Source organism: Oryctolagus cuniculus, chromosome 1 (assembly GCF_964237555.1).
Source record: "Oryctolagus cuniculus chromosome 1, mOryCun1.1, whole genome shotgun sequence".
NCBI lineage: Eukaryota > Metazoa > Chordata > Mammalia > Lagomorpha > Leporidae > Oryctolagus > Oryctolagus cuniculus.
The window spans coordinates 213,812,244-213,832,815 of NC_091432.1; the positions used below are offsets into that span (position 1 = coordinate 213,812,244).

Here is a 20,572-nt window from a genome sequence, read left to right on the forward strand (position 1 = left end):
TGTAGCAGCCATTTGGGGGGTGAACCAATGGAAGGAAGGCCTTTCTCTCTGTCTCTCTCTCTCACCATCTAACTCTGCCTGTCCAAAAAACAAAACAAAACAAAACAAAAAAAACAGAAAATGATGAATCTGCTAAGCAGTCTGCCTTGTCTTGATAAACCTCTAATCCAGATCATGCGAGTTTCTACTTCTGCATCTTGCAAGAGGCAAGACACAGTTCAAAGCCCAGAGACAGGCAGCCTGGGCCCAGCCCCAGCTTAAAACTCTGACTCCTCTGTTTCCCAGGCGGTAAGACAGAGATATCGAGAGTACTGGAGTCCTGGGCTTGCTCTGAAGAGTAAAGGGGATTGTACACAAGCATCATTTGGTCTAACACCCGGCATATCATAAATGCTCAGTAATGGTTGTGGTCACCTCGTCATCACCCTCGGCCAACACCTCACCTCTGAGTATGCTGAGCCCCTGGGTGCCTTCTGCCTTCTCCTTTGACCACTGCCCTGCACCTGCAGGGCCTGTGTATGCCTCTTCATCTTCTTCTGAAGATTTATTTTATTGGAATGGCAGAGTTAGAGAGAGAGGGAGAGAGAGAGGGAGAGAGAGAGGGATCTTCCTTCCACCGTTCCACCCCACAAATGGCTGAAACAGCTGTGGCGAGGCCAGGCCAAGGTCAGGAGCCTATAATTCCACCCAGGTCTCCCACATGGTGCAGGGGCCCTGGGCCGTCTTCTGCATTGCCAGGTGCATTATCAAGGATCTGGATAGGAGGTAGAGCACCTAGGACTTGGACTGGTACCCATATTGGGGGTGGGGTTGCCGGCCACCCCACCTCCTGTCCCTTAGGTCCTCGGCAGGTCAGCTTTGTGAGCCGAGTGTGTCCGTTTCCTATGGCTGCCACACCAAGCCGCCACAAACCCAGCAACTTAAAGTCCATTGCAGCTGGTTCTTTCGCAGTCCAGGAGGCCCGAGGCCTGAAGTGAAGCGAGTCGGGGTGGGTTCCTTTTTGGAGGGTTGGAGGGACAGGTGCTCGGTAACTTTGTCCTCCCTTTCAGTGGTCACTTGGTTTGTCAGAGGAATCACTCCCATGGCTGCCTCCATCTTCACCCGCACGTCTCCTCTGAGAACAAAACCGTACGTCCTCTCTCCCTTGAAAACATTGCTATTTGTCTATGTGAGAGACAGAGAAAGAGGGAATGAGAGAGAGACAGATGGAGGGAGAGAGAGTTCCCGTCTGGTCTGCTAGTTCACTCCCCAGATGCCCACAGCATTCGGGACTGGGCCAGGCCAAAGCCAGGAGCGAGCTGTGGCCTCAGTCCAGGTCTCCCACATGGGGAGCAGGGAACTCCACTACCTGAGCCATCATTGCCACCGCCTAGAGTGAGCATGCGCAGGAAGCTGGAGCCGGTATTGAGCCCAGGCATCCCAGCGTGGGACACGGATGTCTTAACCGGTGTATTAGCCACCAGGCTATGTGCCCACACCATCCTCTCTTTTTATAAGAACCACAGTCATTGCATTTAGGGTCCTCCCTCACCTCCTGTGACCTCATCTTAACCAGTGACTTCTGCTAAGGCCATTTTTCCAAATAAGGTCCCATTCTGTGGTCCAGATGGACATAAATTTGGGGAAGACGCTATCCAACTCATTTTAGCAATTATTATTCCCATATAATGGGTAAGGAATTGAGTCTCAGAGAGAAGAAAAGCCCTTTCACACACACACACCCCCACCCCACCCCCAGTCTGCCTGGGATGCTAGAAAGTCCTTCCTTTCCCTAAATTCATGAACTTCCTCTGGGTCACCTTGCCCCATGTAAACAAACAGAGAAGAGAGCAGGGGTCTAAAGAACATAGCAGCAGGATGATCCGCAGCAGGCGGCCCCAGATCAAAAGGGCCCCCGGAGGGCAAACAGGATGAGGCAGAGACTGTAAGCCAGTGGCAGCCCCGCCTGCAGCTGCTCTCAGACTGACCAGACTGACCTGTTTGCATTGTCCGTACTGGCTCCCAACCACGGTGCTCCGCTCCTGGGATCCTGCGGTGGCGGGTTGGGCAGAGAGATTCCGCATAAATGAGAGAGGGGAATGCTTGGGTTCCCTCGGCACGAAGTGCAGGGAAGGAGCTCTTTGCGGGAAGCCAAGGGCACCCCCAGCGACTCCCCTCTGCTCCCCACCCCCCGCACTGCTCATCACGCATCCCCCTGGTGGATGGAAGAATTCTGTGCTTCCCTACTCCTGCCGAGGTCCTTCCTGGCATTCAGAGCCTCCAACGCAGGGGACGGAAGCAGGTGACTGGCTCCCAGCTGCCCTGACTTTTCTCAGAGTGTTGGCCTGCAGAGCTGGCCCCGGGTGGCCTTGGGAGAGCAGAGCTGTGAGTGAGAGAGGTGTGGTTCCGTGAGCTGTCCCTGAAGCACACAACCTGGCGGCCAGAATGGACATCCAAACAAGGGTCAGGTCGTCAGTGTCAAGGACAATCGTCTTTTGCTTTAAACCTTAAGTGCCCCTCTGGCAGCAGGCCCAGAACCCTGGGTGGACAGTGGCATCAATTTGATGCATGAGGTGGGCGTCAGAAAATTTGGGTGGGCCGGGGTGGGCTCCTCCTTGCTCATCAGGCCCTGAGTCCCCGAAACCCATCCTGCTCCACAGCCACCGAGCAGGACTCCCGGATTGACCATCGGGACTTTTCCGGAGTTGTCTTCTCCGGCCACAGGAAGTCAGAGCAAACCGGATCCGAGGCCTGTTTGCTGCACAGTCTGGTCTCACGTGTGGCTCTGTGCTTTCGAAGAATAGTAGAGGAAAGGCTGTTCATGGTGGGACAGCTGTGTGGCTGGAGGTCTACACCTTCTAGAGCCTTTACCAGCTTCCTTGCAAGCAGACAGGAGCTGGTTCAATCAGATCGGGTTGTTTCCCTCTTAGGAGATACTGTCAGGCGTTCTTAGAACTCACTTGGTGTTTACTTTACAAGGAAGAACCATCGCAGTTCTACTCTCTTCTCTGAAACTGGGAGTTCTGTCTCGGACAGGGCTGGCCATGTCACCGCCTCCTGTCTTTGAGTGGGAAAAAGCTTGGTAGGTGAGTCTGTTAGGGACGTCTCTTCTGTTCCTTGGGTTCAGCTGCAATCTACTTTGACTTCCAAACCCTAAGGCTCCATCTGAGGGCCAGGAACTGGGCAGGGATCCCCACATAGATAGAATTGGCCTTGCCTCTAGGGTTTGGGATTGCCTGGTACAGAGTCACTGTCAGTCCCAACCCCCAGCATTGCTTTTTTTTTTTTTTTAATTTATTTATTTATTTGAAAGTCAGAGTTACACAGAGAGAAGGAAAGGCAGAGAGAAATAGAGAGAGAGAGAGAGAAAGAGAGAAAGAGAGAGAGGTCTTCCATCTGCTGGTTCACTCCCCAATTGGCCGCAATAGCCAGAGCTGCGCTGATCCGAAGCCAGGAGCCAGGAGCCTCCTCCAGGTCTCCCACACAGGTGCAGGGGCCCAAGGAGTTGGGTCATCTTCTACTGCTTTCCCAGGCCATAGCAGAGAGCTGGATCGGATGTGGAGCAGCCGGGACTCGAACTGGTGCCCATATGGGATGCCAGCACTGGAGTCGGTGGCTTTACCTGCTATGCCACAGTGCTAGCCCCTGTTGCTTTATTTTTAAAATTTGCTTACTGGAAATAGAGAGGGAGAGAGAGAGAGAGAGAAGAAGAAGAAGGAGGAGGAGGAGGAGGAGGAGGAGGAGAGGGAGGGAGGGAGGGAGGGAGGGAGGGGAGATCTCATCTGCTGGATCAAAGACAGAGAGTGAGAGACAGAGGAATCTCATCTGCTGGTTCATTCCCCAAATGTTTGCAACAGCCAGGGCTGGGCCAGGCAGAAGCCAAGAGCCTGGGACTCAGTCCAGGTCTCTGATGGTGAGTGTCAGAGACCCAAGTAGTGAGTGTGCATTAGCGGGAAGCCACAATCCAGAGAGAAGCAGGGGGCTTGCATCCAAGCACTGAGAATGGGAGCTTCCCAAGGGCCGCCTTAACCACCTTCACCAAATACTTGTCCCTCACTTTATTTTCTTTTTTAAAGATTCATTTTATCTGAAAGGCAGCGTTACAGAGAGGCTGAGGCAGAGAGAGAGAGAGACAGACAGACAGACAGAGGTCTTCCATCCGCTGGTTCACTCCCCAGATGGCCACAACAGCTGGAGCTGTGCCTATCCAAAGCCAGGAGCCAGGAGCTTCCAGGTCTCCCACGCTAGTACAGGGACCCAGGGACTTGAGCCATCTTCTACTGCTTTCCCAAGCCATAGCAGAGAGCTGGATCGGAAGTAGAGCAGCCAAGACTCCAACCAGCGCCCATATGGGATGCCAGCACTCACTATGTCATAGTGCCAGCCCCCGTCCCTCACTTTAAACGTCGTTAGTCAGAGATGTAGTGGTTTTACTTAAGGAAGACTGGATTTAGCAAAACCAAAATATTATTTTTATAACTTTACTCAAGGCCTTGAAATACTTTACTAGAACAAAACTTGGACTCCAATTCGGCAAGCCCCAGTGTATGTGGGTGTGGGTGTTGTCTGCGAGGTGGATGGGGAGGCTCCTGTTGACTCACCCGACACTCAAGCGAAGCAAAAGTGACTATTGTTTAGAGTAATAAAGTCGGCCCCTGAATTGTGTTCTCTGAGCGATCAGACCTCGGGAAACTCTGCAGTGGGGTTTTCCTGTGACATCCTGTCCGTGACGTACTTTATGGACTTCTATGACATTTGACTCCCAGGGAGGAATCTGGCTGCTCCCACAAGAGTGTCTCACAGCTTTTCTGGGAATTAGCGGCTCATGGGAGGAAAATGTGTAGAGCAGAGAGCCCAATTAGTCTACCTTTGATGGAAAAAGAAGATTGTTTTTGTTGCGCAGTTGTGTAAGAGGGGAGAGCCCCACTCCTGACTACCCCCAAGAGAAGGCCAAGCAGTGATACACGTTTGTTGATCCTGGCTGAGTTTAGGCCTCACCATCCAAATGTAGAGAGGGGATGGAGATCAGGAGGGGTTGCAAGGCCTAATAAGTGGATGAACCGTAGCCTTTTCAAAAGTCCCAGTGTATGTAAAACTCCACTGTGCAACTTACTTATGCATGGTTACTTTCATCACTGCTTTTCTAGCTACAGCAGTGATAAATGCTCAATAATGCAAATCTCCCTAAAAAAAAACAGGAGAGGCCCTGTCTACTTCAGCTTTTCGACCTACTCCCCACCCCCAACAACGACCGTTCCCCATTGCTATCCTCCAGGGTTAACTGCAGCTGCTGTGTGGATGTGATTCTTACAAACATCCAGTATACCAATGATACCCGTGTATACCAATCCTGTATCCCAAAACATCCTGTATCCCAATGAGACCTGTGTATACCAAGTCCTGTATCCCAAAACATCCTGTATCCCAATGAGACCTGTGTATACCAAGTCCTGTATCCCAAAACATCCTGTATCCCAATGATACCCATGACTTTTAGACACTGCCTTCATCTCCTCCAGGGACCTCCCTGCCCCCCTTCTGGATCTTGCCTGCTTATCTGTCTCTTTGCTTGTCTTTTTATGCACTTCATCATGTTTTCAGAGGCTACTCTTTGCACATATTTGAAAATTCAGAAAATCTAAGGACACAGTGGGAAGAAAAGTTTACCTGCCCGCAATGACCTGCCCTACAGAGAAAGCCTCTGTTATCAGGTCCTTGTGTGTCCTTCCAGGGATAGTCTGTCCTTTTGAAAATGTGCATACACATGGATATTGATACAAATCAGACAGTCACACATGAGACTATGAATTCCCACTCACTTTTGTTAGCATCAAATATGACACGCTTCTACAGTGTTCCATACTACTTGTTACTTAACAGTAGGTTTTTGAGGATCCATCTATTTGTCTATAAATTCTCAGAGAGCTGGCAGCTATCCTAGTCTCTTAAAGTTGTATAATATTCAATGGAATGAATATGTTCCACGTTCATTTAGGTTATTTGCAGGCTTTTATTATCCAGCAGCGTGGCATTGAGCTCCTTGGGTGTGGATTATTTCCTACACATGCTGCTGTATCTGTGGTAGAAATTCTTGGAAGAGAGCTTTACTAGGCTAAAAATATTAAAGTTGGGAACAAGTTGCAATTCAGGTTTATAGAGTTGGATGAGGGAACCCCTTCCGTCACATGCTGATAACTAATTTTATAACTGGAAAATGTAATTTTGCTTTTCTTCTGTTTAACTGGGATTGCAAATCGTGTTGTGTCTCTAAGCATAATGTATATTTTTTGGTGAACTATGTATCTTTTCTCTGTTGTTTACATTTGGGTTCTTGGTCTTTTCCTTACTGATTTGCAAGAGTTAAGTATAATGAATCTGAAGCCTTTGTGATGTTTGGCAAATATTTTCCCAGTCTGATTCTGTTATGGCTACTATTCAGAGTCCTTCTGCTGTGTGACAAGCCTTCTGGTAGCATTTAATGTTTTCTAATTCCACCTGAAGATAGGAGTGGTGTTGTACCATTTTACAGGGAAGGAAGAAGTTTCAGGACTTTTAGGCATGGAAACCTGTTTCTTCATCTATCGCCTCCTCTCTCTCCTTCTTCTCTCTCTCTCTTTTTTTTTTTTTTTTTTTTTTGAGAGACAGCTCATATCCAAGGATAATGCCCACAAATGGGCTGTACTGAAGCTGGGAGCCAGAAATGCCATCCAGGTCTCCCACATGGGTGGCAGAAACCCAGTAACTTCAGTCATCACTGTTTCCAGGAAGCTAGAGTCAAGAGCTGGAGCCCAGTGTGAAACCTAGGCCCTCTCATCTAACTGCCAGATCGAATGTTTGCTCCCTGCCCCAGCCCCTGTGTAACTGGAGCTCCACCTCCCTTTGTGCACACCATACTGGGTTGGATGCAGTTAGGATACACAGCCTTTCAAAGATTGCATAGTGCTCTGCTTATTGCACAAATCATAATTTTATTTTTTAAAAGATTCATTTATTTGAAAGGCAGAGTTAGAGAAAGAGAGAGAGAGAGACCTTCCATCTGCTGGTTTATTCCCCAAATGGCTGCAACCACCAGAGCTGGGTCAGGCTAAAGCCAGGAGCCTAGAACTCCATCTGAGTCCTCCCGCATGAATGGCAGGGGCTCAAGTCCTTGGGCCATCTTCAGCTGCCTTCCCAGCTGTGTCAGCAGGGAGCTGGATAGGAAGTATAGCAGCCAGGACTCCCACCAGTGCTTGTACGGGATGCCGGCGTCACAGGCAGGGGCTTAACCCAGTGCTCTGCAAAGCGGTTCCCAAGATGCTCATTTTACTTGTACTCGTTTGCCTTGCCTGCAGGTTCTCATTGTTGCAGACAGTATAGCAGTGCCTTTCTTCTGAAGCTGCCTTCAGGGTGCACCATGAGCTGCCACAGGAGATAAGACAGTAGCATCAGCGGGAGCAAGCGGAGGGATGTTCTGAGTCTAAGATGCTGGAAGGGCGGGAACTCACAGCAGACTCAGAAAGGGCAGAAAGAGGGTTAGGGGATGGGGGAGGACCTGGCCTGAGAGAACTCTCCACTGCTTTCCTTTAAATGTCCCCACTGGCTTCCTTGCGTACACACTGGGGCTCCACGCCGTCTTTTCCCCCTCAAACCTACTTTTTAGGCAATAGCGGAGACAGAGGATGTGCTAGGAGAAGGCAGGATGCGGTGCATAGAACCAGGGCCATGGAGTTGTAGACTCTTTCTGTTTCCATAGAAGAATGTTTCCTACAAGAGTAAATGAGGCCAGCGCCGCGGCTCCCTAGGCTAATCCTCCGCCTTGCGGCGCCAGCACACTGGGTTCTAGTCCCGGTCAGGGCGCCGGATTCTGTCCCGGTTGCCCCTCTTCCAGCCCAGCTCTCTGCTGTGGCCAGGGAGTGCAGTGGAGGATGGTCCAAGTGCTTGGGCCCTGCACCCCATGGGAGACCAGGAGAAACACTTGGCTCCTGCCATCGGATCAGTGCGGTGCGCCGGCTGCGCAGTGCGCCGGCCGCGGCGGCCATTGGAGGGTGAACCAACGGCAAAAGGAAGACCTTTCTCTCTGTCTCTCTCTCTCACTGTCCACTCTGCCTGTCAAAAAAAAAAAAATGTAAATGAGACGACAGCAGTGACATAGCTGAGTGGTCCCTGTGTTTGGTCCTGGGCATTCTTCCCAGCCCCCTGCTCCATGGGGCTTTCTTTGCCCTGAGCACCAGAGAGGGTGTTGCAGGGTTTGGATGTTCCTAAGCCCTTTTGCCTTCTCTCATCTCCTTACTCTTTAATAAGTTGAGGGCTGGGTGTGTCTTAGTGTCCCACACTTTGCTCTCAGTGGGGATTTCTTTGGGCAAAGCTGCAATTTAAAATTGTAGCTGTTCTCATCGGATTCCTACCTACGTGATCTGACTCCTTGCTGAGATTGGGGTCTTTGGTGGATGCGGCCACCTGAAGGGTGAAGTGGGCAGAAGGCAAGCCTGTGTGGCTGCGGGGGTGGGTGGGGCAGGTAGGACGGGCAGAGCCTGCATCTGGAGTGAGGCCCAGCAGGCCTTGGAGCAGTGTGAAAAACTGCAACCCTCCAGCTCCGCGGCGCCCCCATGTGGTGAGGAGAGGGAACCTTCCCAGTGCCCCTCGCTGCCTGCCTTTTGAAGTTCCAGGCAGAAGCCCTGAGTCTGAAGGTCAGGGTCACGGAAGCCGGCCTCTCCACATTGCTGCCTCGGTCTCCTTCCTCCTGACCCCATCGGATCTGTTTTGGGAACATTCTGTCACACTGAGATACCAGTGTGCAGTAACTGGCATACATGGTGAGACCACAGTCAGCAGATTCGGCTTTCCCCTGGAGAGCTGAAGTCCTGCCCAGGGGAGCGTCTAAGACAGAGCCGAGCTTCCTTTCGGGAACTCTTGAACTCTTGGCAGAAGCCTGAGGAGCTCCAGTTGTGGTTCATCCTCTGTCGGCCCACAGGGAGCAACCTCACCTCTGTCCAAGACTCAGGCTGGAATCCCAGAACGGCAGACACGGAGGGAAGCCGACTGTGAGGGCTTAGCTAGTTCAGTTCCCCCATTTCACAGATGGGAAAACTGAGGCCCAGACTGGAAGCGTGGCCTTCCCGCAGCCACACAGCAGCAGGTGTATGGCGGGGAAGCTTCGCAAGCTTTTCTTTTGGACTCTGTGCCTTACTTAGCCCAGTGCTCTTCCTGGATCTGAGACCTCCTGAACACACCAGCGTGGCTTCCAGGAGGCTCTGCCCCTACCCAGCTGTGTGGCTGTGGCCGTGGCCCGGGGTCTGCTTCTCTTGGGAGAGGCTGAGAATGCCCCCACTGGTGTTGACGGGAGGATCAAACAGGAGGCGTGTCAGGGTTTGGCACAGACCTGGCATGCTGCAGGTGCGCAATAAGTATTTGCTGAGTGATGGTCAGAATGGCTCTTGTAAAATGCACAGACAGAGCCAGGCACCGGGAGTGGGGAAGACTCAGCAGAGATCAGGTTAGAGCACCTGGAGAACTAAGCTGGCAAAGCAAACTGATTTTCATCCGCTCATAACTGCAAGCCTGCACCTGCGCCTGGGGGATGGAAGGAAGCTGAGCTGCAGCCAGGTGTGGCCTGCCTGGTCTGCTCTGGCTGCTTCTGCCTGGAGACCCCACCTTCACGGAGCCCGGGGCGGCTCAGTTTTACACTCACGCAGCCTGACTCTGGGCTTCCAGTTGAGTTCCAACCTCCGCCTCTGAGTAGAAACTGCTTTTCTAGAGCACTTTGTGTGACTTGGCCATGGTGTGTTTCGTGAGCTCCGCAGTATTTTTGTGGCCCTGTTTGTGTGTGCATCCTGGGGCTGCCATCACAAATGACCGCCAAGTGCGTGGCTTAAACAAGAATTTATAGTCTCACGGTCATGGCAGTGCCTACATGTGCAAAAAGGCAAGGTGTGGGCAGAGTTGGTTCCTTCCGAGGGCTGCGTGTGAGGTGTTCATCCCTGGCCTCTCTTCTTGGCTCCTGAGTGGTCATCTTCTGTCCGGGCTCCTCCCCTAGGCGAGTCTCCTCCATCAAGGACGCTAGTCCTGTTGGGTGAGGGCACACCCTCTCGACCTCACTTCACCTTGATGACCTTTATAAAGACGTCCAGATGAGGTTCTGGCTGTCAGGACTTCAGCGTAGGAATTAGCAGGGAGGGTACCCTGCAAGCCTCGGCCATGGGCAGGAGTGTGTGCACCTGTGCCTGTAGGGAGTGAACTGTGGCATCTTGGAAAGAGCCTGGGTCCTGTGTGTTCATGTGACTTGGAAAACAGCTCTTTACAGACCCATATACTTTTCTTTGTGACTAGGGCAGATATAAAGCAAAATATTTATTTATTTATTTATTTATTTATTTATTTATTTATTTTTGCAAATCTCTTCCAATGTTGCAGGGCAGGTGTGATAGTGGGTGCCGGGTACCGCTCTTGCCTCTTGGGTCTACCGTGCCCCCTAGAGGAAGGTCCCATCAAGGCTGCCTGTACTCCAGCCCAGCAGTGTTCTCCCCAAGCTCTCTCGCTTGGTTTCCCCACCTCGTTTTATTTTAGACTGCTCCGCTGGCATCTGGACAGGTCTTTGCCTGCACAGCGGAGTATCCCAGTTATTCCACAGGGCGGCATACATTCAGGGGTCCCTAGCACTCCCTGGTGGCTTGCTGCCACCAGGTCAGTCCCCTCCGTGGATGTGGTTGGTAGTTGGGATGTAGACTTGTGCCTTCCTTCTCAATAAGGCATGCCTGGGCTCCATCTATGTGATTAGTCCCGCATAGTCCGGAGGGTCCCAGGAGGCCTGCCATGCTGGCCAACCCACAGACCGCAGGGGGAGCCCCGTGGCTGCTCCACCTCCCCAGGCCAGGACAAACTGCTCCCCAGCTGGCCCCAGACCAGCAGGCCCTGCAGGACTCTGTGTGGCCTTTCTCGTCCTCTCCCTCGGAGTTTACTGTAAATCTTGTTTTCCTTTATCTCCTCAAATCTCACTGGAGAAAACAAGTACTTCACCTGCTGAATTGGGCTGGAATGCTGACCCTAAGTTACACCCCTGTTTTCCAGGTCAGCTGGGAGCCTGGAGCCCGGGGGCAGGGCTGGGAGCCAGTGGATGTTTCCAGGGGGGGGTCCCTGATAACAGCCCCTCGGTGTTCCAGGAGATGTGCTGCGTGCTAGGGTCTGATTTTGTGGGGAATGAGCTAGGGATGTGTTTGTGACACTTGGGCCTCCACCCACATCTTCTTTGTGGTAGAAGACTTGGTTAGTGTGCGTGGGGTGGTGGACCCGCTTCTTCTGGACATTGCTTAAAATCGGAGCCCTCATCTAGAGGCTAAAAGTCACCTGTGCACTTGAGCTTGAGCCTGGGGTTTGTACGACCACGTACAGCATGTCTCACACAGGCCCTTAAATAGGACACAAATGCTTGCAAGGGCAGGTGGACTGGGGCTGCAGAATTGCATATGGCCTCAAGGATGTGAAATAGAAATTTCTCAAAAGAAGGCCAGAGAATGCAATAAATATGAACTGTTTTTCTCTGAGTGAAGGGATGGTGAACACTCTGTTTTCCAAAACTGCTACAGTGATCTTCTGTTATTTTATTTATTTATTTTTATAGATTTTTATTTATTTATTTGAAAGGCAGAGTTGCAGACAGAAAGGGAGAGACAGAGGTCTTCCATCCCCTGGTCCACTACCCCAATGGCCCCAAACAGCCAGGGCTGGGCCAGGAGGAAGCCAGGAGCTAAGGAGCATATTCTGGGTCTCCCACACAGGGTAGGGGCCCAAACACTTGGGCCATCTTCCAGCGCTTTCCCAGGCACATTAACAGGGAGCTGGATCAGAGGTGAAGCGGCCGGGAATTGAACCGGCGCCCGTGTTGGGTGCTGGTGTCCCAGGCAGCAGCTTTACCCGCTATGCTACAGCGCTGGCCTTGAGCATCTGTTATTTTACACACACACACACACACACACACACACACCACAGTGTCCTGAAAAGTCCCATTTAGGTGGAGATTCACCAGGATCAATCAGATTCCTGGCTGTCTCAGGTCCACTAGGTTTTGAATTCCCTGCCTGTCCCAAAGCCCACCTCTGAGTTTGCGAGGAGAAATGGGAGCTGGCTCCCATCAACCCCGCCAAGCTCCCGCACAGCCCTGAGCACCACCCAGGTCAGCTGATGCTCTGCCCTCCAGGCTCCGCCAGCGAGGGAGGGGCCGGGCTTCCTTGAAGGGGGTTGAAGTCCTTCTTTGTGTGAATGGCCTTTTAGGGAGGAGGGGGAGGGCCGCGGTGACATCACAGCCCTCGGCCCGAGGCTCCCAAGGAAGGAATTTGGCCGGCTCAATCCAGTGCGTGCGCAGGAATCTGTCTGGAAAAAGAGGCAGTTCTGACCGAGGACGTTTGTTTGAGGCGCGTGCTCCGGGCCGGGTAAGCCGAGTCTGCTGACCGCCCCTGCTGTCTTTGTCTTTCTGATCTGAAAGGAGAGGGTTTCTCTCAGAGGCCAGGTCTTTGTGGAGGAAAGGGGCAGAGCTGTTTGGCCCTGTGTGGCTGGGTTCTTTCCTGCTGGGCTGGGGGCAGCTGGGCTCTGGCTGGGGACTTGCCGCTGGTGCTTTTTTTTTTTTTTTTTTTTTTTTTTCCAAATCTTGTAAAACTCCCAGCTTTCGTGCTGAAAGGCGAAAGGCAAGCTCTGCAGCACACGTACCCTTGCAAGGCTACACAGGTCCTGCGTGGCAGGCTGTGCTTTAAGATGGTTCGGGAACACGGCCAGGACAGTGGCCTGGGCACCTCTTTTCAGAACAGAAATCTTTTTCCAAGGGACCTGGTCATTCTGGTAACTGATTTCTCTCTCTGTCTCTCTTCTTTGTTTTTGAAGATTTATTTATTTGAAAAGCAGAGAGAAAAAGAGAGAGGTCTTCTATCTGCTGGTTCACTTCCCAAATGGCTGCACCAGCTGGGGCTGGGCCAGGCTGAAGCCAGGAGTCTGGAACCCAATCCAGGTGTCCCACGTGGGTACAAGTTCTTGGGCCATCCTCCACTGCCTTCCCAGGTGCATTAGAAGGAAACTAGAAGGGAGGTGGAGCAGTGACTGCTTCTCTGCTGTGCCACGATGCTGGCCCATTATTTGTCGCGTTTTCCTCTTGTATTTGCTTAAGAGGTTCACCGCTGTTCTTCATCCCGTCTCTGTGTCTGTGCATTCACAGGGGCACTTGGGGCTTCTGGTGGGAATGTGTGGCCATCTCTCAGGCGCCACGGGGGCGGAAGGGGGCTTTGCCAGCTCTGTTCTTCTGCTCAGAAGAGTCTTCTGTGGATAAGGGTCAACCTCAGATGCACCTGGCGCTCTTTGAGCTCTGAGCTCTGTCTCAACGTAGTGGGTGCGACTGGGTCCTCACTGGGCTCAGCTTTTTGTCTCTGCCATCGCTGGTTGGCCGGGAGTGAATCCAAGATCCTGAACTCTTCAAAGGAGAGGGCCGCAGCCAAGTCAGAAAGCACTTGAGGCTAGGCTTGCTCTGGCTTTCAGCAGAGTCGATTACCGCGGGAGCCAGAGTTCCGTTGGTGGCCTTGAACTTGGCTTCTTCCAAGGCTGGAGCCTGCCCTCAGCACATGTGGGAAGAGCAGCCCAGGGTTTCTTGCTAGAGCCCTGAGTGTCGTACAGTGAGGAGAACATGAAACTTGTATCTCTCCTTATTCAGGGAGACCTCTGCAGCTGCTGGGGTTCCGGTCACCCGTGCAGGAAGTGGGTCTCCAGGGAAGAGAAGGAAAGCCAGTCTTAGGGCAGTGGCCGCAGGAGCAGGCGTGGGCTTCCTTCCTCCCACACCCCCACCCCCACATGCACCATCTCCAGTTTCTTTCCCAGAACTCCTGAGCTGTAAATGTGCTAATCAAATACTACCTCCGCCTTCTCCAGGCGTGCAGCTGACACGCTACGCACAACTTTTCCTGCAGGGCTGGGGGATGCGCTATTCGTGGGGTGCACCGTGGTGTTGGGGCGACTCCGCTGCTTTTCTTCCCCAGGAGGGTGAGCCGGGACCAGGGCCAGCCTGGTTTCCAACAAAAAGGAAGGGGGCTCTGGAAGTGATTTCGTCCTGTCTCCAAGCCTGTACCTGATGCATAAGCCAGGGACCATCGCAGCTCTCAGGGGGACAAAAATAAACAACAAAAAATCATAAAATAAAAAAGCCGGGGCCTGTATTAGTAGACATGGGACTGGTGCGAGGAGGTGGGGGTCTGGCTTTAGCCCTGCTCTGGTCAGAATGAGCTGCAGCCTTGTTAGTGTTAGCTTCTTTGTAGAGGTTGCAGAACTGACCTCAGCCTGCCCACCCTATTTGGGCGTGCAGCTGTCCCAGAAGTGCTTGGGGTCTGAAGTCTGGCTGGCTGCCTTCCACCCACTTTGAGTTGGGGGGGCGGGCTTTCTGGGCCCCTTAGGGAAGAGGCTTGGCACCCAGTTTCTCACAATCAGCACAGCCCCTGGTTCTGCAGGCCAGAAGTAGCTTCACTGCTTACAGGACTGGACATCAGCCTGGGTTATCACTGGGCCTCTCCCCTCCGCTTCCCTCCTGCTGGGATCTCTGAGCCCAGGCTGCAGAGCCCTCCTCCCAGCCCCAGCCTCAGCCCCTTCCCCATGCAGTCTGCCCTCTGCAGGGAGGGCCAGCAGAGCTGCAGGCCCGCCCTGTTAGAACCTGGGTGCTCCCGGATTTCTTCTTAAACTCTTTCTGGCCTGTAGGATTTTATGTGAACAGGGCTAGGGTTTTCTCTCCAGTTCATAACAGTAACAATCCTTGGGGGTCCCTCAGTTTTGGGGGGGGGGGTCCATCTCCCTCCAGACTTCCCGACCCCTAGACTCCTCCTAGCCCCTCCAAAGCTGATGCAGGTGTTATGCAGGTGTCTGAGCAGCGCCCACCTGCCAGAGCGCACGCCCTCCTCCCATTGACCTTCACGAGGGTGACATTACCACCCGGCCAGAAAGGGGCATCCTAGGACCAGCTATGCAGGGGGCCAGGGGTCGTGCCAGGTGCACTGAGCATGTGATTTCTGGAAGGGGGCGAGGGGAGGCAAGAAGAGAGAATGAAGGTCTCCTCTGGTTTCCCAGCTATGAGGAAGTTTTATCTTACAGCCACGTCTCCTCTGTTCCTAGGCCGAGAGCGAGTTTGTATTTCTGGTAGAATTTAAAAATAACTGGATTAAAGGATCAGGTCACTTATTACCTGGGGAAAAGCGTTTTTAGTTTAAGCATCATGGCTTCAGAAGGAAGTAATCTGGGCTATTCAGAGCCTGAGAAAGCGGGCTTGGCAGCGGGTGCCTTATGTTTGAATGATTTGGGTCACACCGTGCATCTGGGCTGGGAGCCTGGGAGGCCAGCGTGGGTGACAGACATTGTCGCGAGGTGGGGAAGAAGGGTGATCAGGTGGGTAAAGCTTCACCTTCTTGCTCGTCCTTGTAGATGAAGGTCTGTCACTTCCTTCAAATTCTTCCTGTTCCTGATGTGCCTGGCTGCAGGCTTGTACACCTGGGCAGAAAGAGCACAGTGCTGCCCATCCCCCAGCCGAGCAAGGGTCAAGGCCCTGATGCGATGTGTCTTTAAGTTTTATTTAAAGGCAGAGAGAGAGAGAGAGAGAGAAAGATCTTCCATCTGCTGGCTCACTCCCCAAATTCCCACAACAGCCAGAAGTGGCAAGGCCAAAGTCAAAGTCAGGAAACATCCTGGTCCCCACGAGGGTGGACCAAGGATGGAACCACATCCTTGGGCTTTCATCTTCGGCCTCCCAGGATGCACTTTAGCAGGAAGCTGGATCAGAATTTGAAGCAATATGAGATGTGGGCTGTGCTGCAGCTGAACCCACTGCACCACAACATCCACCCCAATGTTGTAGTTTTGTTTTAAGATTTATTTATTTATTTGAAAGGCAGAGAAAGAGATCTTCCATCCACTGGTTCCCTCCTCAAATGTCTGCAACAATCAAAGCCCAGAGCCAGAATCCTTGTCTCCCATATGGGTGCAGGGGTCCAAGCACTTGGGCCATCTTCTGCCGCTTTCCGAGGCCCATTAACAGGGATCTGGATTGGAAGTGGAACAGCCGGAACGTGAACTGGTGCTCATATGGGATGCAGGTGTTGCAGGTCGTGGCTGCTGCATCACAACACTGGCTCCCGGTGTTGTATTTTCCGTACAGACTAAACAGGCATGTAGATTCTCGCCAGCATGCTGGGCTGTGGCATTGGTGGTGGCGCGCAGACTCCTGCCACTGTTTCAGGTGCAATGACATGTATGTGGGATCATGTGGGAAGTCCTAAGAGGAAATAGAGGATTCAGAGGGTGAAGACCCCATTGCTAGCAGGAGGGCCTGACAGGTGCATCCCAAGACCAGAAGCTGATACAGTCTCCAGGGTGTCTGTGTCTGGTTCACTCAGAATAAAGAGTTGGGGAAGAGGTCATTAAGTTTTAGAGAGGCAGAAGGAGAGAGAGAGAGAGAGAGAGAGAGAGAGAGAGAGAGAGAGGTCTTCCATCCACTGGTTCACTCCCCAAATGGCTGCAACAGCCGGAGCTGTGCCGATCTGAAGCCAGGAGCTAGGATCTTCTTCTGGGTCTCCCACACCGGCACAGGGGCCCAAGCACTTGGGCCATCTTCTGCTGCTTTCCCAGGCCATAGCAGAGAGCTGGATCTGAAGTGGAGCAGCTGGGACTCGAACTAGCAGCCACATGGGATGCTGGCACTGCAGGCAGCGGCTTTACCCGCTACACCACAGCGCCGGCCCCTAACCCGTCCACTCTTAACATTCCCCCTATCCTTTTGAAAGCTTCCTATTGTTGAGAATTTCTTTGATAGATTGGGCTAGAATGATTAAGAAGAATCAGCCTTCAGATCCCAGGTGTGCAAGTTACTAACGAGCCTGCTGATGTTGAGAAAAGTACCTCTGGTTCTCAATTTTTTTTTAATCCTGAAATAATATCCCTTCCTCTCCCCCCTCACAGAGGGCCCTGTGTCAGGCCTCGGGTGAACTTGTGTAGGCGTGTGTACTGGGAAATGCAGGACATGCGTCCAGAATTGCATGGCGACGCAGCTCCCACAGCGTGCTGCAGGGTGGGCTGGCTGTGTGGCCTCATAACGACAGTTAGCCCGCTAGTGAGGACTGGGGATGGAGTGGGTTTTTTCTGCTCTGTCCCCTGTGTGACCCCTCCTCTGCATCCCACCTGGCCAGACCCCACGTCTAAGAGGTACTTGACTGTTCCTTCATTGCGTCTCCAGGACTTGACCTCTAACAGGAGTTGATGGTCTTTAAAAATCATTCTGTTTGCTTCAGCAGCAAATGCTTTACTTCATTGTGCTTAGTTTCAAATAAAATTAACATTTCAGGATCTGCGGTGGGGAAGGGAAGATTAGAGGTGCCTTCAGTCTAACGTTTAGTCCGTGCTACCTCTTTTTCCTTTGATCTCATGTTTATTTATCCTTTCTTCTCTCTCTCTCTCTTTTTCAAGATAAGAGAGAGAGAGAGAGAGAGATCTTCCATCTGCGGGTTCACTCTCCAAATGGCCGCAGCAGACAGGGCTGGGCCACGCTGAAGCCAGGAGCTGAACTCCATCAGGGTCTCCCATGTGGGTAGCAGGAGCCCAAGTACTTGGACCATCTGGGTGTTCCCGAGGGCTGGGTTGAATGGAATAGCAGGAACACGACCCAGTGCTTATCCAGGATGCTGGAATTACAGGTGGCCGCTTAATATGCTGCACCATGATGCTCCCTCCCCACCTTTTAACGTCAAAACCTGGTCATCACCTGCTGCTCTTCTCCAAAAGAGAGTCAGTCTGCTCCGGAAAGAACTCAGTATTGATCGGTTACACCTCCCTGTAAAATGGCTAATAATGAACATTGGCATTAACAATGTAACAAATTGCATGGTCCTTTGAAATCTGTGTTCTATGCTCGGAGTCCATCTTACATGAAGACATTTGAGGCAGTTTTTACAAGAGCACCAGAGAGTGGGTGTGAAACAACCCAGATCCTCTGAACTCAGGTGCAGGAAATGGGACCGTTTAGTCCTCAAACCCCAAACACCACCTAACCAAAGGGCTCACTCCATTTGTATGCCCTCTTCCTGACGGAGTGGGAGACATGTCTGTCTGTCTCTCTCTCTCTCTCTCTCTCACACACACACACACACACACACACTCCAATTTCATTATGCCCATTGACAGACCACTATGTCACAAACAAAAAACCGTGTTTCACTCTAATTATGCCAGTTAGCAAAGCTTCAGGGGTCTTTGGGAGTTAAAAGGAGCTGTGGTGCTAGAGGGAGCCACCCCTGGAGCTTGGGATGTCTGGTCAGCTCCTGGTTAACCCTTCCTTGAGTGTGTATTCCCGATGAGCATGGTTATCTGCTCCTGTGTTGGAAACTAATTTCAGGGACACACAAGTACGTTTTATTGTCTCTGCCCCAGTATTTTAAAGCAGGTTGCCAACATCCCATCCCACAGTTAGCTGTGCTAGGAAGCATGTAAGGGGCAGGTCTTAGGTGCATTGCTATTAGGGCTCCACCTGGAGCCACTCACAAGATTTCCCACGGCTCCTTAGTACCCTAGTTTTTCTCTGACCTTAGAAAACCCAATTTGATGGCTCTTTCATGCCTTCCTGTGTTTTAGGGATTGGGGCATGATCTGTTTCAGAAAATACCTTCCAGTCGATTCAATGAATTTTATCTGGATCTGGAATCAGGCTCAGCTTATCTGGAAGATGGAGAAAATTCTGGCCCTTCTTATCTTCAAAGGGAATAGCACGCCTTGGTTGGTTTAAACAAGACACCGTCTAATGGTCCCTAGCCTTGCCTGCTGCCAAATCTGGGCTGTGGAATGTCCAGCCCATTTCCGCTTACCTGCACAGCTATGGGCGGCTTTGGTCACGTGGGGACCTCCTGCGTGGAGGTGAGGGCTCCCTGCTGAGGGAAGGCCTTTGTGCCTCTCTGTTCCTGCCTGGCTTTACCGAATCTCTGGACCTCTGGTACAAGACTGCTACTGAGTCCTGCAGAGTGGTTTTCCTGCTCTGATGAGGGTTAGAGATGCTGCTTCCTGGAGCCCAGGGACTTGAGTGCCAGGAAGCACTTTTTTTTTTTTTTTTTTTTTTTTTTTTTTTTTTTATCTTAGATCACCTGGTTCGCTCCCCAGATGGTGCCAGCAGCCAGGGCCGGCCCAGGCCAAAGCTAGGAACTTAACTCCATCCGGGTCTTCCACGTGAGTGGCAGGGGCCCAAGCACTTGGACCACCTTCTGCTGCTTTCCCAAGCTTATTAGCAGGGAGCCGGCTCAGAAGTGGAACAGCCGGGACTTGAACTGGTGATCTCCTAAGGGAGGCTGGCTTGGCAGGCAGGGTGTCAGTGAGGAAGGAAGAGACAGATTTTTCCATCCCCCTGGTTCATTCTCCAAACAGCTGCAACCACTAAGGCTGGACCATGCTAGAGCAAAAAGCCAGGAACTCCCTCCTGGTTTCCCATGTGGGTAGCAGGAGCTCAAGCACTTGGTGCTGTAGCAGGAATCTGGGTCGGAAGCTGTGCAGCCAGGACTGGAACCAGCAATCTGATAACGGGATGCCGACATCCCAAACTCCAGTGCCTGGCTCACTTTTTATTCATTTCTGACTCAAAGATGAAGGCGATTTTTTTTTTGACACATTGGACACTGCAAAAATATACTATCAAATGCTTTTCTCAGCTTTTTAAAATTTTGGGCTGAAACTGTTGTTTCTTTAAAAAGCGTGCCTTGCAAAGTGCCGGTCTCTGAATTCTGAAAAGGCAAGGCTGGCATGGCGTACGCACCTGCTGTGTGAGGAGGGGGGCAGTGCAGGGGCTCCTGGGGGACGCTGTGGACACAGGGACCAGTCACCCCCCACGCTGGGACTGGCAACAAGAGACAAATGCAGGCAAGTTCTTCAGATTCGGGCTAAGGAAACCCTAAAATAAAGGGGGCTTCCTGGGATGTGTGGTCAGTCCAGCTTTTCCTAAGAGATGGGTGTCGTCTCCTGGAGTTCATTTCCACTGCTTGTTTCACGATGGTGCTGCAGTGCGAGTCCGGCATGGCCTGTGAGTGGATCAATGAACAAATGAACTGTAGAATTCCTGGTTTGCCTTGTGGCTTCCTTCAACGGCCAGGACTGGGCCAGGCCGAAGCCGGGAGCCTGGAACTCCATTCAGGTCTCTCCAGTGGGTGGCAGGGTCTCAAGCACTCTGGCCATCTTCCACTGCTTTTCCAAGCGGGAAGCTGGATAGGAAGTAGAGCAGCTGGGACTCAACCCTGCGCTCATATGGGATGCTTGCATTGTAGGCAGCAGCTTAACCTGCTGTGCCACAACACTGCCCCACCCAGCAGTGATTTTTAAACATATGTCAGGCCCATTGGGTTCTGTTATTTTTCTGTCCCCTTCCCCACCAAAGCTAAAGGGGGTGGAAGGAAAGCTCTGCTATTCAGGGAAGGATACTGGCAGGAAACTGTTGACCAGTGGGGTTAGGGAAATCTGACTCCAACCTTAGCACTGCCTTGCATCTCTTTGTTGGCCTGTGTGTCCCAGTAGTTCCTTTCCATAGAATGGGCTGATTTGGGCCTAGGTTTACTTGAAATTGAATGGCGGCCAGTAAGTTTCA

The 20,572-nt window shown here is 52.0% G+C and overlaps 1 protein-coding gene across 17 annotated transcripts in view; it reads left to right on the top strand.

Annotated features, from left to right (window-relative positions):
* Positions 1-20,572, top strand: part of PALM2AKAP2 (PALM2 and AKAP2 fusion) — a 595,149-nt gene that overhangs the window by 541,420 nt on the left and 33,157 nt on the right. The window contains 1 exon segment of one of the 17 annotated variants that reach the window (NM_001204215.1): positions 12,279-12,380. The gene's annotated coding sequence lies outside the window, so the exon portion shown is untranslated. 17 annotated transcript variants of the gene reach the window in all.